At 43.8% G+C, this 16503-nt stretch overlaps 1 protein-coding gene across 3 annotated transcripts in view; it reads right to left on the bottom strand.

The window, feature by feature from the left end:
• LOC110530673 overlaps positions 1 to 12517 on the bottom strand; it is a 31687-nt gene extending 19170 nt beyond the window's left edge. For all 3 annotated transcript variants that reach the window (XR_002474569.2, XM_021613911.2, XM_021613912.2), the window contains exons 1-2: positions 12506 to 12517; positions 4816 to 4818 (exon numbers count right to left, since the gene is read on the bottom strand). The gene's annotated coding sequence lies outside the window, so the exon portion shown is untranslated. The remainder of the gene's footprint in view (positions 1 to 4815; positions 4819 to 12505) is intronic.
• Positions 12518 to 16503: the final 3986 nt, after the last annotated feature.

Here is a 16503-nt window from a genome sequence, read left to right as displayed (position 1 = left end):
TGGAAAACACTGTGGTCCCCTGGAGAAGCTCGAAGGCCGAGGAAATGAGTGGTAGCGGATAACGGTTCTTCACTGTGATGTCATCGCATCCCCGGTAATCAATGCAAGGGCACAGGTGCTAGTCCTTCTTCTCCACGAAGAAAAACCCTGCACCACCGGGAGAGGAGGAGGGACTGATAAATCCTGAAGCTAGGGAGTCCCCAATGTAGTTCTCCATAGCCTTGGTCTCTGGTCCCGACAGCGAGTACAGATGTCCCCGGGGCGGCGTGATACTAGGGAGAAGGTCAATCCCACAGTCATAGGGGCAGTGCGGCAGAAGGGAAGTGGCCCAGGTCTTGCTGAACACCTTCCGGAGGTCCTGGTACTCCGCGGGAATGGTGGAGAGGTCTCGGGGGCAGGTTGCGCCGATTTCAGACTATGGACATGGCAGAACGGACTCTAGCCCATGATAGCCAACGTAGACCAGTTGATGAGTTGATTGTGTTGCTGGAGCCAGGAGAATCCCAACACCACGGGAATCTCGGGGGACTTGATGAGCAGGAACTGAATGGTCTCGCTGTGATTCCCTGACACATGTAGGTTGATGGGAGTGGTGGTATGGGTGACCCGACCTATAGAGCGCCCGTCCAGTGCTCTAACATCCATGGGAATGGAGAGGGGCTGAGTGGGGATGTTCAGCTCAGAAGCCAGTGTGGCGTCCAAAAAGCTCTCATCAGCCCCAGAGTCAATGAGAGTACTCACTCCCTGGTGAGACTGGTCCTTTACCAGGCACGAGGACACAAAATGACCAAAAGTCCCACAATACAGACAGCTCCTTGTGCTGATCCTGTGTTGGCTTTCCGTTGGCGACAGCCCAGCTCTGCCTAGTTGCATGAGCTCCGGAAACAGTGCCTCTGCCCGCTTCTGTGACTCCCAAGGAAGGTCAGAAAACCTTGTGTGCTCTCGGCCACGGGACTGTTGGGGACTTCCAGCATGGCTCAGAGATGAGGTGGAATCCCTGGACCTGAGAGTGACGTTGAATTCCCTCTCCATCCGTCGTTCCCACAATCGGCCAGCAATGCGAATGGTCAAAGCGATGAGGGAGTCGAAATCCTTAACCTCCTCCGAGACACCGTGCAGGAACATGTCGAACAATGCCTCCGGGTTACACACACTCTACGCTGCCAACGTGCGGAAATCCACCATATAGTCAGCATCTGTGCAGACTTCCTGCCAGATTGCTTCCATTCAGCTTCTCTCCTGGAGAGCGGGGCATCAAAATCCTTCCTCACCTCCCCCACGAACCCCTTCAGGCTCACACATATGGTCGGCTGCTCTTCCCACACAGCGGTAGCCCAGGTGAGAGCCCTTCCAGACCAGAATAATAAGGTAAACTATTCTGGAGCGATCCGAGGGGAAGGAGGAGGGCTGAAGCTCAAAAATGAGGGCACACAGCTAAAAAAGCCAACAGATGCTCGGCTCTCCATTAAAGCGTTCTGGAGGAGGTAATCGAGGCTCCCGGGAAGCTGGAGTGGCCAGTGGGGTGGCGCTGCTAACTGTCGAGTTACTGAGGGGCGGTGGGGTTGCCACCTAGGCAGGCTGCCCCCCAGCCAACCCGTGGAATTGCTCCCGCAGCATGTCCAAAGCCCGGGCATGGCTCTCAGCCAACATTTGGACCCCCTCCATCAGCCCATGAAGCAACTCCTCATGCCTACCAATGGAGGCTCCTTGGGAGGAGATGGCGTTGCACAGTTGGCCCGGGTCTGCTGGGTCAGTCATGGCCAGTTCGTACTATCAGGTATGAAGGTAAGACCTAGATGCAGACCACGTTGAATAATCAATAGTTTAATGATCCAATAGGGGTAGGCAATAAACAGGTCAAGGCAGGCAGGGGTCAGTAAACCAGAGGTGAAGCAATGGTATCGGAGGCAGGCTCACGGTCAGCATAAGCAGAGGTAAAACATCCAGCGTGGGGCAAAGGTACAGGTCGGTAGGCAGGCTCAGGGTCAGGGGCAGGCAGAGTGGTCAGACAGGCAGACTTGGAGTCAGTACAGGCAAGGGTAAAAACCCAGAGGTCAAGAAAAGAGAGACTGGGAAAAGCAGGAGCTGAGAAACAAAATCCTGGTTGACTTGACAAACAAGACAAACTGGCAACGGACAAACAGAGAACACAGGTATATATACACAGGGGATAATGGAGAAGATGGGCGACACTTGGAGGGGGGTGGACTCAATCACAAGGACAGGTGAAACAGATCCGGGTGTGACACTACAATCCAATGTATATTGTAACAAGATACTTTTGAGATCTGTGGGTTTTTTTGTGTGGTAAAATGCAAAATAATTATATAAATAATTATTGCGTTTCATCACTTTTTGGTCCCCTTTCACCCTGCATTGGTATCACAAGTCTGATTGCACTATGGCGTGATAAGCATCTGATAAATTACCACAATGTAAATGTAAAAAATAACACTCGCAAAGAATACTGGGTATTATTATAATGAGCTCTTCCCTGAAAGAAGAACAATAATAATACATGGTGTGCTTTGCAATTTATCCATTTTACATTTACGTTTTGCATTCAACTAAGGTAAAAAACATCTACTTGAGAATGGTATTGTAGTGAAGGCATGTACTTGCAAATGTATTTTGTGTTTTGAAAATATAAAACACCTGTATTTATTTATATTTCATCTGTATTTTAGTTTGATACATTGGTCTTTAGAGTGTCTTGTATTATAAAAAAATTAATTTTGTTAGATTTCATTTGGGCTTATTGCTCAGACCACTGATCAGAGCAAAACACAAAATATACACATTTGTAAACTAAAACTGTACTCAAAGTATTATAGTTGACTGCAAAACTAACTAAAATAAAATCATTTATTTTTATTTTTAGTTTTTTTCTTCTTAAATGGGTTTTTCAAGCTTTTTTTTCTAATAAGGTTTTTGAACTTCTGAATCTGGCAGATAAAGCCTGCCAGTAGATGCCAATGTTTCAAATAGACCTAGCTTGTGCATCACTATCACCTGCTATAACTAGGAAACAAGGAAGATATCCGAGGGCGGGCACGAAGTGTGACTGGGCCAAGCTAAAACTGCTTCTGAAGTTGCTGAAACCATTTGCAATCAACACCGACCAGCTAGGGACAATAAAAGGCCACTAAAATGTGCAGTTTTGTCACACAACACAATGCCACAGATGTCTCAAGGTTTGAGTGAGCATGCAATTGGCATGCTGACTGCAGGAATGTCAACCAGAGCTGTTCCCAGAGAATTTTTTTTTTTTTTTTTCTCCAACATAATTTTAGAGATTTTGCTAATAAGTCCAACCGGACTCAAAACCGCAGACCACGTGCCAGCCCAGGACCTCCACATCGGGCTTCTCATCTGCAGGATTGTGGGGATGGGAGGAGTATTGGTGTCTGTAATTAAGCCCCTTTGTGGGGAAAAATGAATTATGTTAGGCTGGAATGAGTTTTCCCCTACAAAAGGGCCAATGTGGGTCCCCAGTTGGTTGGCCTGACTCCAAAGTGGGTGGGCTTATGCCCTCCCAGGCCCCTGCCTAGTCATGTTAAATCCATAGATTAGGGCCTAATGAATTTATTTTTAGTTGATTGAATTCCTTATATGAACTGTAACTCAGCAAAATCATTGAAATTGTTGCACGTTTCCTTTATTTTTGTTCAGTATACTTCTGGCTCTACTCTAGAAACGCCGTACACTAAATATCCACTAGATGGTGCTAGAAGAAAACAAATCATTGGCTCTGCATGAAAAGATTAGTCTCTCACTGTTTTGTTTGCAAGAGCAGTTAACTCTGACTCCCTCTCTCACACAATGTTTACCTGCTCTCTCACTCTCTTCTCTCTTTCTCTCATGGACTGGGAGTGAGACTGATCTGAATCAGCTGTTACTCATGAGTACTGTATGTTGGGTAGCTCATATTTTACAATGACAATGCTCTGTTCCAGTACTGTATGTTGGGTAGCTCATGTTTTACAATGACAACGCTCTGTTCCAGTACTGTATGTTGGGTAGCTCATATTTTACAATGAGAATGCTCTGTTCCAGTATTGTATGTTGGGTAGCTCATATTTTACAATGACAACGCTCTGTTCCAGTATTGTATGTTGGGTAGCTCATATTTTACAATGACAATGCTCTGTTCCAGTATTGTATGTTGGGTAGCTCATGTTTTACAATGACAACGCTCTGTTAACATGTTATGTGTTGGTTAACTAATGCTTTACAATGAAACCCTCTATTCCTGCTCTGTTCACCATGCTGATTTAGAAACAAACATTCATTATATGGAGTATGTAACCTTCCTGCATCAGATTTGTCCTTTTTTGACACAAGACTGAGAAAATAAATGATGTGCACATGACTGAGACATTCATCTCATGTATATTTATTATGATCATACTGGGTGTGTTGTGTGATTAATGGTGTTGCTATGGGTCACTAACTTCAGTGTGTGTGCGTGCGTGCGTGCGTGCGTGCGTGCGTGCGTGTGTGTGTGTGTGTGTGTGTATCACCGGTCTGTAGTGCTCCTGTCATAGTGTGTTTACATCATTAGGGCTCTATTTAGAGAGAGAGAGAGAGAGAGAGAGAGAGAGAGAGAGAGAGAGAGAGAGAGAGAGAGAGAGAGAGAGAGAGAGAGAGAGAGAGAGAGAGAGAGAGAGAGAGAGAGAGAGAGAGAGAGAGAGAGAGAGAGAGAGAGAGAGAGAGAGAGAGAGAGAGAGAGAGAGAGAGAGAGAGAGAGAGAGAGAGAGAGAGAGAGAGAGAGAGAGGCCAAATAATTTATGCAGAGCAGAATTATGCCGATACCCGCTAATTATCAAAATCCAGAAAAGAGACGTTAAATTCTCTAGCAAGCTGGTCCTGGGACTCTGTTCACAAACACAAACAGACCCTACAGAGCCACAGGACAGCAACTCAATTAGACCCAACCAAATCATGAGAAAATAAAAACATTATTAATTAACAAAAAAATGGAGCAAACTAGAATGCTATTTGGCCCTAAACAGAGAGTACAGAGTGGCAGAATACCTGACCACTGTGACTGACCCATAATTAAGGGAAGATTTGACTATTGTGGTAGAAATTCTAACCAAGAGAAAGACTTTGTTATTTCTTCAGACAATCAATCTTTATTATCGACTAAGAATTGGAATAATGGAGCTGGTCAACGACCACCCATCGGTAATGGTTGAGAGTCCAACGAGCAGATTTAGGTTACAGCTCTTTATAGCAAAGTACATCCTCCTGAAGGTCAATGACAACAACAGATGTGTAGAATTATACAAAGGTACATTGTGTTATCAAGCAACAGACAGCAAGATTTATATTGCGCCAGGTTTCTGTCTCTAGGTCATTTACTACTTGTTTATACAGGGTTATCTTCTCAGGTTCACACTCCTTAACACACAGATACTAATGCAACAAGTCCAGTGTTCATCTGTATGTGAGAGAAGCTGGAGGGAGGGTTCACCTGGCCCTGGCAGACATTTCACAGACACTAATCATTCAATGGATTGCAGGCTGTAGGTTCATCACCAAGCCTTCATAAATAAATTACTAGTGCCTAGCCCCAACTCAGTTCCACAGACACAGATGAGACAGGTACAGAGAAACCTTATTCGATGCATAAACAGTATTATAACATAATCCTGTAATTTTTCTAACATACTGTGTACAGACTTAGTGAACATAGCCTTTGCTATTGAGAAAGGTTGCCGTAGGCAGACTTGGCTCTCAAGAGAAGACAGGCTATGTGCACACTGCCCACAAAATGAGGCGGAAACTGAGCTGCACTTCCTAACCTCCTGCCCAATGTATGACCATATTAGAGACATACATTTCCCTCAGATTACACAGACCCACAAAGGATTAGAAAACAAACCCAATTTTGATAAACCCTCATATCTATTGGGTGAAATACCACAGTGTGACATCACAGCAGCAAGATGTGTGACCTGTTGCCACAAGAAAAGGGCAAACAGTGAAGAACAAACACCATTGTAAATACAACCCATATTTGTGTTTATTTATTTCCCATTTTGTACTTTAACTATTTGTACATCACTACAACACTGTATATATAAATAATATGACATTTGATATAGCTTTATTATTTTGGAACTTGTGTGAGTGTAATATTTACTGTTCACTTTCTGTTTATGTCACGGCTGGCTGAAGGACTGGAACAAGGCGCAGCATGGTACATTTTCACTTTATTCAAAAATGACGCCGACAAAACGAAGAACAAAAACCAAACCGTGAAGCTTTGGGCTATGTGCCCTGAACAAAGACAAAGTTAACTTCCTACAAAACAGGTGGGGGAAAAGGGTACCTAAGTATGGTTCTCAATCAGAGACAACAGCTGTCCCTGATTGAGAACTATACCAGGCCAAGACATAGAAAGAAGAACATAGACTACCCACCCCAACTCACGCCCTGACCAACCTAACACAAAGACATAAAAAGAAACTGAAGTCAGAACGTGACAGTTTATTTGACTTTTGTTTATCCATTTCACTTGTTTTGGCAATGTCAAGTTTCCCATGACAATAAAGCCCCTCTCTCTTGTTGTGTCTTTGCTATGCTGGATTTAGTGATTTGACATGCTATTTTATACAATTATTTCTCTGTAATTAATATTACCTGATTAAACTAATCATGTAAATGTAATTAACTAGAAAGTCGGGGCACCATGGAAGAATGTTCATAGAGCTGTTTTCTTCTGAATAAACTCTTAAAGACCTGTAATCTTTTATATCAATAGCAGTCAATCATCAATCGTCACCTTATTCAGTCCCATCTGAACGTCATAAAATTCTTGGTTATCTTCACGAACCCTGGCTAACAAGCTGAATCAGCAATACAAAATTTGGTTGAATTATTTACAGTGCCTTGCGAAAGTATTCGGCCCCCTTGAACTTTGCGACCTTTTGCGACATTTCAGGCTTCAAACATAAAGATATAAAACTGTATTTTTTTGTGAAGAATCAACAACAAGTGGGACACAATCATGAAGTGGAACAACATTTATTGGATATTTCAAACTTTTTTAACATATAAAAAACTGAAAAATTGGGCGTGCAGAATTATTCAGCCCCCTTAAGTTAATACTTTGTAGCGCCACATTTTGCTGCGATTACAGCTGTAAGTCGCTTGGGGTATGTCTCTATCAGTTTTGCACATCGATAGACTGACATTTTTTCCCATTCCTCCTTGCAAAACAGCTTGAGCTCAGTGAGGTTGGATGGAGAGCATTTGTGAACAGCGGTTTTCAGTTGGATTCAGGTCTGGACTTTGACTTGGCCATTCTAACACCTGGATATGTTTATTTTTGAACCATTCCATTGTAGATTTTGCTTCATGTTTTGGATCATTGTCTTGTTGGAAGACAAATCTCCGTCCCAGTCTCAGGTCTTTTGCAGACTCCATCAGGTTTTCTTCCAGAATGGTCCTGTATTTGGCTCCATCCATCTTCCCATCAATTTTAACCATCTTCCCTGTCCCTGCGGAAGAAAAGCAGGCCCAAACCATGATGCTGCCACCACCATGTTTGACAGTGGGGATGGTGTGTTCAGCTGTGTTGCTTTTACGCCAAACATAACGTTTTGCATTGTAGCCAAAAAGTTCAATTTTGGTTTCATCTGACAAGAGCACCTTCTTCCACGTTTGGTGTCTCCCCCAGGTGGCTTGTGGCAAACTTTAACCAACACTTTTTATGGATATCTTTAAGAAATGGCTTTCTTCTTGCCACTCTTCCATAAAGGCCAGATTTGTGCAATATACGACTGATTGTTGTCCTATGGACAGAGTCTCCCACCTCAGCTGTAGATCTCTGCAGTTCATCCAGAGTGATCATGGGCCTCTTGGCTGCATCTCTGATCAGTCTTCTCCTTGTATGAGCTGAAAGTTTAGAGGGACGGCCAGGTCTTGGTAGATTTGCAGTGGTCTGATACTCCTTCCATTTCAATATTATCGCTTGCACAGTGCTCCTTGGGATGTTTAAAGCTTGGGAAATCTTTTTGTATCCAAATCCGGCTTTAAACTTCTTCACAACAGTATCTCGGACCTGCCTGGTGTGTTCCTTGTTCTTCATGATGCTCTCTGCGCTTTTAACGGACCTCTGAGACTATCACAGTGCAGGTGCATTTATACAGAGACTTGATTACACACAGGTGGATTGTATTTATCATCATTAGTCATTTAGGTCAACATTGGATCATTCAGAGATCCTCACTGAACTTCTGGAGAGAGTTTGCTGCACTGAAAGTAAAGGGGCTGAATAATTTTGCACGCCCAATTTTTCAGTTTTTGATTTGTTAAAAAAGTTTGAAATATCCAATAAATGTCGTTCCACTTCATGATTGTGTCCCACTTGTTGTTGATTCTTCACAAAAAATACAGTTTTATATCTTTATGTTTGAAGCCTGAAATGTGGCAAAAGGTCGCAAAGTTCAAGGGGGCCGAATACTTTCGCAAGGCACTGTATTTACTACATTTCTAAATAATCACACAGAATTACATATGCACAGGATGGATCACACATTGATTACTAATTATGTAATACAAGAAAACGTCCCTAGCGGACGGAACCGATATGATGGCTGGTTGCACAAAGAAAGGAGGTTGGGTTTGAATGAAAGCGCGGGAAGACTGAGGAACAAAATGATTGGGTCTCTATCGGACGTCATGAAGCTATGCTATTGTAAATACAGAATCTTATGCATTCTAAATAACCGCCCATTTGGAAAAGGAAAATGCAAGAAATATTTACTCTGAGCTGCACTTCAATAGATTGGTCATAGATGGAAGGCTGAGTTGCCCAGCAGCGATCTCTCTTGGCCTTTGAAGAATATGTATTGTGGTGGAATGGATACGTTGTAGTACCGTCATCATGTGGTAGAACAGATACATTGTAGTACCCTGTCTTTCTGGAGAGATTGTCCGTCCTTTCCTAGCTGCTGATAACTCGACATCTAGGATGTGTCACTTCTTTAGTGAGTTCAAAGTTCATAGCAAGTTGCCAAACTATAAGCTCATGCTATATTCTGGCTGGTATAGTCAAAATTCATCCATCCAGCGTGTTGATCGTCACCTCCACGTTGAAATTAGCCCTTTTAAACCATTTGCAAACAGAGCTCACGCTGAGGTTGGCTTAGTTCTGTAGTTGATATTAGCCCTTTTAAACGTATGGACAGCAGTCCTCACGTCATCGGGAACACAAGGTTGACTTTCGTCAATGGGCTTTTGTAGTGGTGTAGAGAAGGGCGTGTTTCATAGTTCACAACCAATGTCTGGTCACTTGGGCGGGGCCGCTGAGTGAGCAGAGTTTGCTTTATGAAAACAATTCTCTCATTTAGAAGCTAAAATTACGTTTAATCTTTTCACAAATAGTTTCATATTTAAACATTTAAATTGCACAACAATTCCATGTGAATCTGATAACTAGAATGTGTAGACTTTCCAAGATAGAGTTTATGTCATCCTATCATCAGTAATAATGTCTCAGACGACAACTGATCTGACATCATATTCTTTAAGTACCAACAGATATTTTCAACTGGTTGGATTACCAAAATATGGTTCTGTTCCCAACCTTTTGATGTTACCAGACTCTCTCTATTTTAACAAAGGGCTTTCCAAGAGTCAAATCTGTAGAGTTGAGAGAGAAAAAGGGGGAAAGGTATTTATGTGGATCAGAAACCTCACCAACAAGGCAACATTATAACACTCTCTCTCTCTCAAATTGAAAAAATTGAGAGAGAGAGAGAGAGAGCGAGAGAGAGGGAGAGAGAGAGAGAGAGAATTTCCTTGATTTGGGGCTCCAACCATTCTGTCCAAACCAACCCCAGAATTGGGTAAAATCATTGTGTGTTGAAGACTGATATAGTTATTGATCTCTGAGAGTTAATATTATCAGCATTAATAAATTGAACATTGGAACACCCAATATGTCTGCATGTCATTTGAATTTGCTTTGAAATTGTCCATTATTCTTATTATTATGTCCAGACTTTATCAAACCTATTTAAAGCATGGACTGGCAAGCTATAATTTGACTCTTAGATAAAAGTAGTATGAGCACTGAGTACATTTGTGTCAGCTGACCATCAGAGGGAGGGTGCGTGTGCGTGTGTGTGTGTGCGTGCGTGCTCGTGCAAGAGAGAGAGAGGAGGAGAGAGAGGGAGGAGGAGGAGAGAGGAAGGAGGAGAAAATGAGGAGGGGGGTGGGGTGGAGAGAGAGAGTAGGAGAGAGAGGGAGGACGAGATAGAGGGAGAATGACAGAGGGAAGTGGAGAGAAAGGTGGGGGGGAGAGAGGGAGGACGAAAGAGAGGGAGGAGGGGAGAGAGAGGAGGAGAGAGGAATATGTGAGAGGGAGAAGGAGAGAGAGAGGAGGAGAAAGAGGGATTAGGAGCGAGAGGAAGAAGGAGAAGAGGTGGAGGAGAGAGGGAGGGGAGAGGGAGGAGGGAGGAGTAGAGAGAGGGAGGACGAGAGAGAGGGAAGAGGAGAGATAGGTAGGAGGAGAGAGAGGGAGGAGGAGAGAGAGGGAAGAGTAGAGAGAAGGAGGACAAGATTGAGCGAGGACAAGAGAGAGGTAGGAGGAGAGAAGGGAAAGAGGAGAGAGACGGAGGACGAGAGAGACGGAGGATGAGATAGACGGAGGAAGAGAGAGGGAGAACAAGAGAAAGGGAGATGGAAGAGAGAGAGGGAGGATGAGAGAGAGTGAGGACAATAGAAAGGGAGGAGGAGAGAAAGGGAGGAGGAGGGAGAGGGAGTAGGAGAGCGAGGAAGGAAGGAGGAGAGAGAGGAAGGAGGAAAGAGGTAAGGAGAATGAGGTGGCGAGAGACGGAGGAGAGAGAGAGAGGAAGGAGAGAGGGAAGAGGAGAGAGAGGGAAGATGAGAGAGAGGGATGAGGAGAGAGATGGAGGAGAGAGAGGATAAGATAGAGGGAGAATGACAGAGAAGGAAGAGGAGAGAGAGGGAGGAGTCTGTTGTCAGTGTGTATCTGTTGTTAGTTTGTGTCTGTAGGTATGCCTATTGTTAGTGTGTGACTGTTACTGTGTTTCTGTTGTTTGTGTCTGTTGTTAGTGTTTGTCTGTTGTTGGTGTGTGTCTGTTGATAGTATATCTCTGGCTTATTTGCTATGCCCTTAAAAACACGCATTCAGAGAATGGGGACATCACGTGGAGATGAACAAACAATCAGATTGGTCCTGAATGAGCAGTGGCCTGTGTGTTTTTCCAACCAGCATCATGCTTCCGTGCAAATGATGTTATACAAACCAGCCCATCTGGACTAATGCGTTACAATAGACATGTAAAAAATGATGTTATACAAACCAGTCCATCTGGACTAATGCGTTTACAATAGACATGTAAAAAATGATGTTAATGGATTATGTGACCCCTGATAAAATGTGCATTTGTGTTAATGAATGTTTCTTCTAACAGGCACAAACTATCTTGGAGGTTCATGATAGCCGCCCCCTGCCAAGTCAGCATATCATCCTGTAGTCCAGGAAGTCTGTGTGGCATCTGTTTTTCTCTCTAGGTGTTGTCGGAACGTCTGTTGTTGTGTTGTGAGGTCGTTGCGATGGCCTCTATCCTGCTCCTCTCAGCACTTCTACAATAAAATCCTTTCTTTTATTCAGCTGAATCTTCAGGGCTATTCTGAAGGATAGAGAACAGTTGTGTCCTGTCAGCTGGTTTCTCATGAGTAGGCCTTGGTATTCCAGGTAGAGTCAATGATGAAGGTTGCACTGGGATTTGGATCCTTTTTAGTAAAAAAATATACTGTAAATACTAAACACACATTAAACAACACTATTAGAGTCAGTGTGTGTTTATGCAGAGAAATTGCTCTTCCTATAGACTTGATGGTGTTTAGTTTAATTGACTCGTTCATTCATTAAACAACACTATTAGAGTCAGTGTGTGTTTATGCAGAGAAATTGCTCTTCCTATAGACTTGATGGTGTTTAGTTTAATTGACTCATTCATTCATTAAACAACACTATTAGAGTCAGTGTGTCTCTCTCTCTCTCTCTCTCTCGCTCTCTCTCTCTCTCTCTCTCTCTCTCTCTCTCTCTCTCTAATATTCTGTTCTGATCCTCTTACAGTTTTTCTCAATTGCGAAAACACAATTTCTGAAACCTTGCTCCATTTCCTGAAAACATTAAACACAAAGCCTCATCTTCAAGCACTATTTACGTTACCTCTGACTCCTCTCGCAAAATGAAACATTCGCCTCTGAACACTTTTACCTGTGTTCAAAATCAAACACTGCTCTCAAATCATAAACAAAGTGATCAAAATGACATACACTCTCAAGCAGTCAGTAAACAATACACCGAAAAATAGAAAACACATTGTTCAAAACATACATTTCTCAGGGAGAAGTACATTTTTAATCTAAAAAAATATTCGTATTTTTCCGTCATTGACTTTTGATGAATGAAAACATGTTCTATCATAGTAGCTCAAAATTGATCAGAAATTACTACTCTGCTTTGCTCTTTGCAATTTTGTTCTTCCTCCTCCTTGTACCCCTATTTTTACAGTACTGTACCCTGCATCTCACAAACTTGTCCTTTGTCTCTGTGATACTGTAATTCTTGTTCTTTGTTGATATGAACCTGCAACAAGTCAAAATCTATTGAGCAGTCAGTACTGTTAATAAATAACAAGCACAATGTTCAGGGCCATACAATTCATCCATTGTACAGTATACAGCCTACAATGCACTGTACTACTAAAATACTAAAAGGGACAAAAATCAAAGGAGTAAACGTGATCAATGTGCTTCTTCTTGTCTTTGGGCTGTCTTTAAGTGTTCAAAATCAAAAAGGTAGATAGTACATTAGGTATATGCAGATATGTGTAAATACATACATTAAAGCTGTGTGTTGGTCCTGTTCTGGACTCTGTACCCGCCTGCCTGACCATTCTACCTGCCCTGACCTCGAGTCTGTCTGTCACTCTGTACCTGCTGGACTCTGTACCCACCTGCCTGACCATTCTACCTGACCTGACCTCCAGCCTGCCTGTCACTCTGTACCTCCTGGACTCTGTACCCGCCTGCCTGACCATTCTACCTGCCCTGACCTCGAGGCTGCCTGTCACTCTGTACCTCCTGGACTCTGTACCCACCTGCCTGACCATTCTGCCTGACCTGACCTCCAGCCTGCCTGTCACTCTGTACCTCCTGGACTCTGTACCCGCCTGCCTGACCATTCTACCTGCCCTGACCTCGAGGCTGCCTGTCACTCTGTACCTCCTAGACTCTGTACCCACCTGCCTGACCATTCTGCCTGACCCGACCTCCAGCCTGCCTGTCACTCTGTACCTCCTGGACTCTGTACCCGCCTGCCTGACCATTCTGCCTGACTTGACCTCCAGCCTGCCTGTCACTCTGTACCACCTGGACTCTGTACCCGCCTGCCTGACCATTCTACCTGCCCTGACCTCGAGGCTGCCTGTCACTCTGTACCTCCTATACTCTGTACCCACCTGCCTGACCATTCTGCCTGACCTGACCTCGAGGCTGCCTGTCACTCTGTACCTCCTGGACTCTGTACCCGCCTGCCTGACCATTCTACCTGACCTGACCTCGAGTCTGCCTGTCACTCTGTACCTCCTGGACTCTGTACCCGCCTGCCTGACCATTCTACCTGACCTGACCTCCAGCCTGCCTGTCACTCTGTACCTCCTGGACTCTGATCTGGTTATGACCTTTTGCCTGTCCACAACCATTCTCTTGCCTAGTCCCTTTGGATTAATAAACATTTTAAGACTCCAACAATCTGCCTCCTGTGTCTGCATCTGGGTCTCGCCGAGTGTCATTATAGTAGTAGAATGACAGAGAAGAGAACAGTTGGAATGACACACACACACACACACACACACTCACACATTCTCTATCTCTCACACCCACACGCGCACAGACACACACACACTCTCTTTCAAACACACACACTCTAACACAAACACTCTTTCACACACACACACACACACACACACACACACACACACACACACACACACACACACACACACTCTCTCTAACACACACATACGCACAGCCCCCATCAACTTGTCTGACGCATGCAAACCATTGCAATTGTCTTGTTTGCCGACAGCAGTTCCAACCCAAACATCTGCACGTGTTTCTGCCTGCAGTATTTAGACACGTTGTCCTTCAGGCATTCAGAACTACAACCCCATGGAGCAGGTCTGAACAGGAACTCAACACTGGGGGGCTTTTTGTAGACGTCATTGTGACTGTGATCGTGAGATACACACATACACACACACTGTCACTTACTTTGTCAGTGATGACCTCTGTCTGTTCTGAAGGACAAATAGAGGACTACAGAGACTGATGGAGCTGTATTGAACAAGCAGTTATGTGGGTGTTTTTGTTTTCTTAGCCACTAATACGTTTTCCCAGTGATAAAATCCAGATGTGTTGAACACAACGAAACCCAGTAGGTTAGCTCCAGCGTGTCTGTTGCTGCCAGGCAGCTTTAGAAAGAAGACAGCCAATCAATAAACAGCATGTAGACACACAGTCAGGGTGTTTTACAGGGGTGGTGAATATCGAGTATCACTCTGACGCACAAGAACACACACAAAGCAGAAGTCCATACTCTTACCGTAATGATGATGACAGGGAGACCCTTTCAACTCTCTGCCTTTCATCAGCTCCATCTTTTCTTCTTCCTCTCCTCCCTCCATCACTCGCTCCACTTCTCCATCCCGTTGACTTATTCAGTCGCTTCCCGGGGGAGAGGAACATTCCTCACTTATCAGCATCAACCAGATGCACACGTGTGTGTTTAAGAGACCAGGTCATTCAAGATTGACGTCTATCCATGTCCTGAGTGACTCTTGATCAGAACTTGCATCTTTGATTTGATTTTATATTTTAATCCAATAGCAAACCTAACCCTTATCTTAACCATTCATAAACCTATCCCAAACCTTAACCCTTATCTTAACCATTCATAAACCTATCCCAAACCTTAACCCTTATCTTAACCATTCATAAACCTATCCCAAACCTTAACCCTTATCTTAACTATTAATTACCCTATCCCAAACCTTAACCCTTATCTTAAGCATTCATTACCCTATCCCAAACCTTAACCCTTATCTTAACCATTCATAAACCTATCCCAAACCTTAACCCTTATCTTAACCATTCATAAACCTATCCCAAACCTTAACCCTTATCTTAACTATTAATTACCCTATCCCAAACCTTAACCCTTATCTTAAGCATTCAGAATGAGAGCCTAAACTTAACATTTAACTTTAACATTTGACTTTTGGAGAAATAGATTGATACAGAGCAGCAGGAGCAACAAAAACACTTTAAAATGTGGCATCTGGAGAACCTGGATGAGCTTCTTGAACCAACCTCAGGGCAGGGATAGGTGGGCGTGGATGGGTGTATTTGTGCTTGGCAGGGGTGTGTGTGTGAGTGTATGTGTGCTTTTCTGTGAGTGTATGTGTGCGTGTGTGTGTGTGTGTGTGTGTGTGTGTGTGTGTGTGTGTGTGTGTGTGTGTGTGTGTGTGTGTGTGTGTGTGTGTGTGTGTGTGTGTGTGTGTGTGTGTGTGTGTGTGTGTGTGTATGTGTGTGCGTGCGTGTGTGTGTGTGTGTGTGTGTGTGTGTGTGTGTGTGTGTTGCAGATCATAGGTTTACAGAAATACTGTTGGTGTTGGAGGAGACAGGAGGAAACAGAACAGTCTGGAGGTTATCAGGAAGGTTATGTTCCCTAACCTGGAAATTATTATTATCATGAACATTTCAGATTGTCCTGGTTAATGTGGTAAATGAGGTGAAGATCGGGTGGAAACACTGAAGAACACCTGTGTGTGTATTAGAATGCAGGGTAGTTATGAGTCATATAACCTCTCTGGGCCTGTCTCTCTTCGTTAGTCTCAGTCCTGCTCATTCTGTTCACCACACGCTCCTGTCCTACTGTATAATGTGCCTCTCATTCTGTTGAGTGGCGGATTGTGTGTCAGCATCAGTGTATGCCACAGGCGGCTGGTTGCACCGTAATTGGGGAGGACGGGCTCATTGTAATGGCTGGAACAGAGTCACTGGAAATGGTATAAAACACATCAAACACTTGGTTTAATACCATTCCATTCACTCCATTCTATCCATTACAATGAGCCGTCCTCAGCAGCCTCCTGTGGTGTACAGTGTATATCTAGTAGAACTGTTTCTGTGTGTGGGGGGAGGGGGTAGCTGGTTCAATTAAAACATGTTCAGCAGTAGAAAACGTTCAACTACACTTTGTAAGTTACAACATAGGTCATACAATATATTACACTTCCTTATTTGAGAAACTGTAGCTACACTGGCACGTGCAGTGAGTGAGTGCTCTTACAAGGACACATCTGATTGGGTAGTTTCTTGTGACACACATGTACATGGAATATCATCAGCTGAAGGGCCTGACAACCACGACGATGAAGATGTTGT

Source organism: Oncorhynchus mykiss, chromosome 8 (genome assembly GCF_013265735.2).
Source record: "Oncorhynchus mykiss isolate Arlee chromosome 8, USDA_OmykA_1.1, whole genome shotgun sequence".
NCBI classification, from domain to species: domain Eukaryota; kingdom Metazoa; phylum Chordata; class Actinopteri; order Salmoniformes; family Salmonidae; genus Oncorhynchus; species Oncorhynchus mykiss.
Note: the sequence above shows the minus strand (reverse complement) of the source record. Positions and strands in the feature narration are given on the sequence as shown.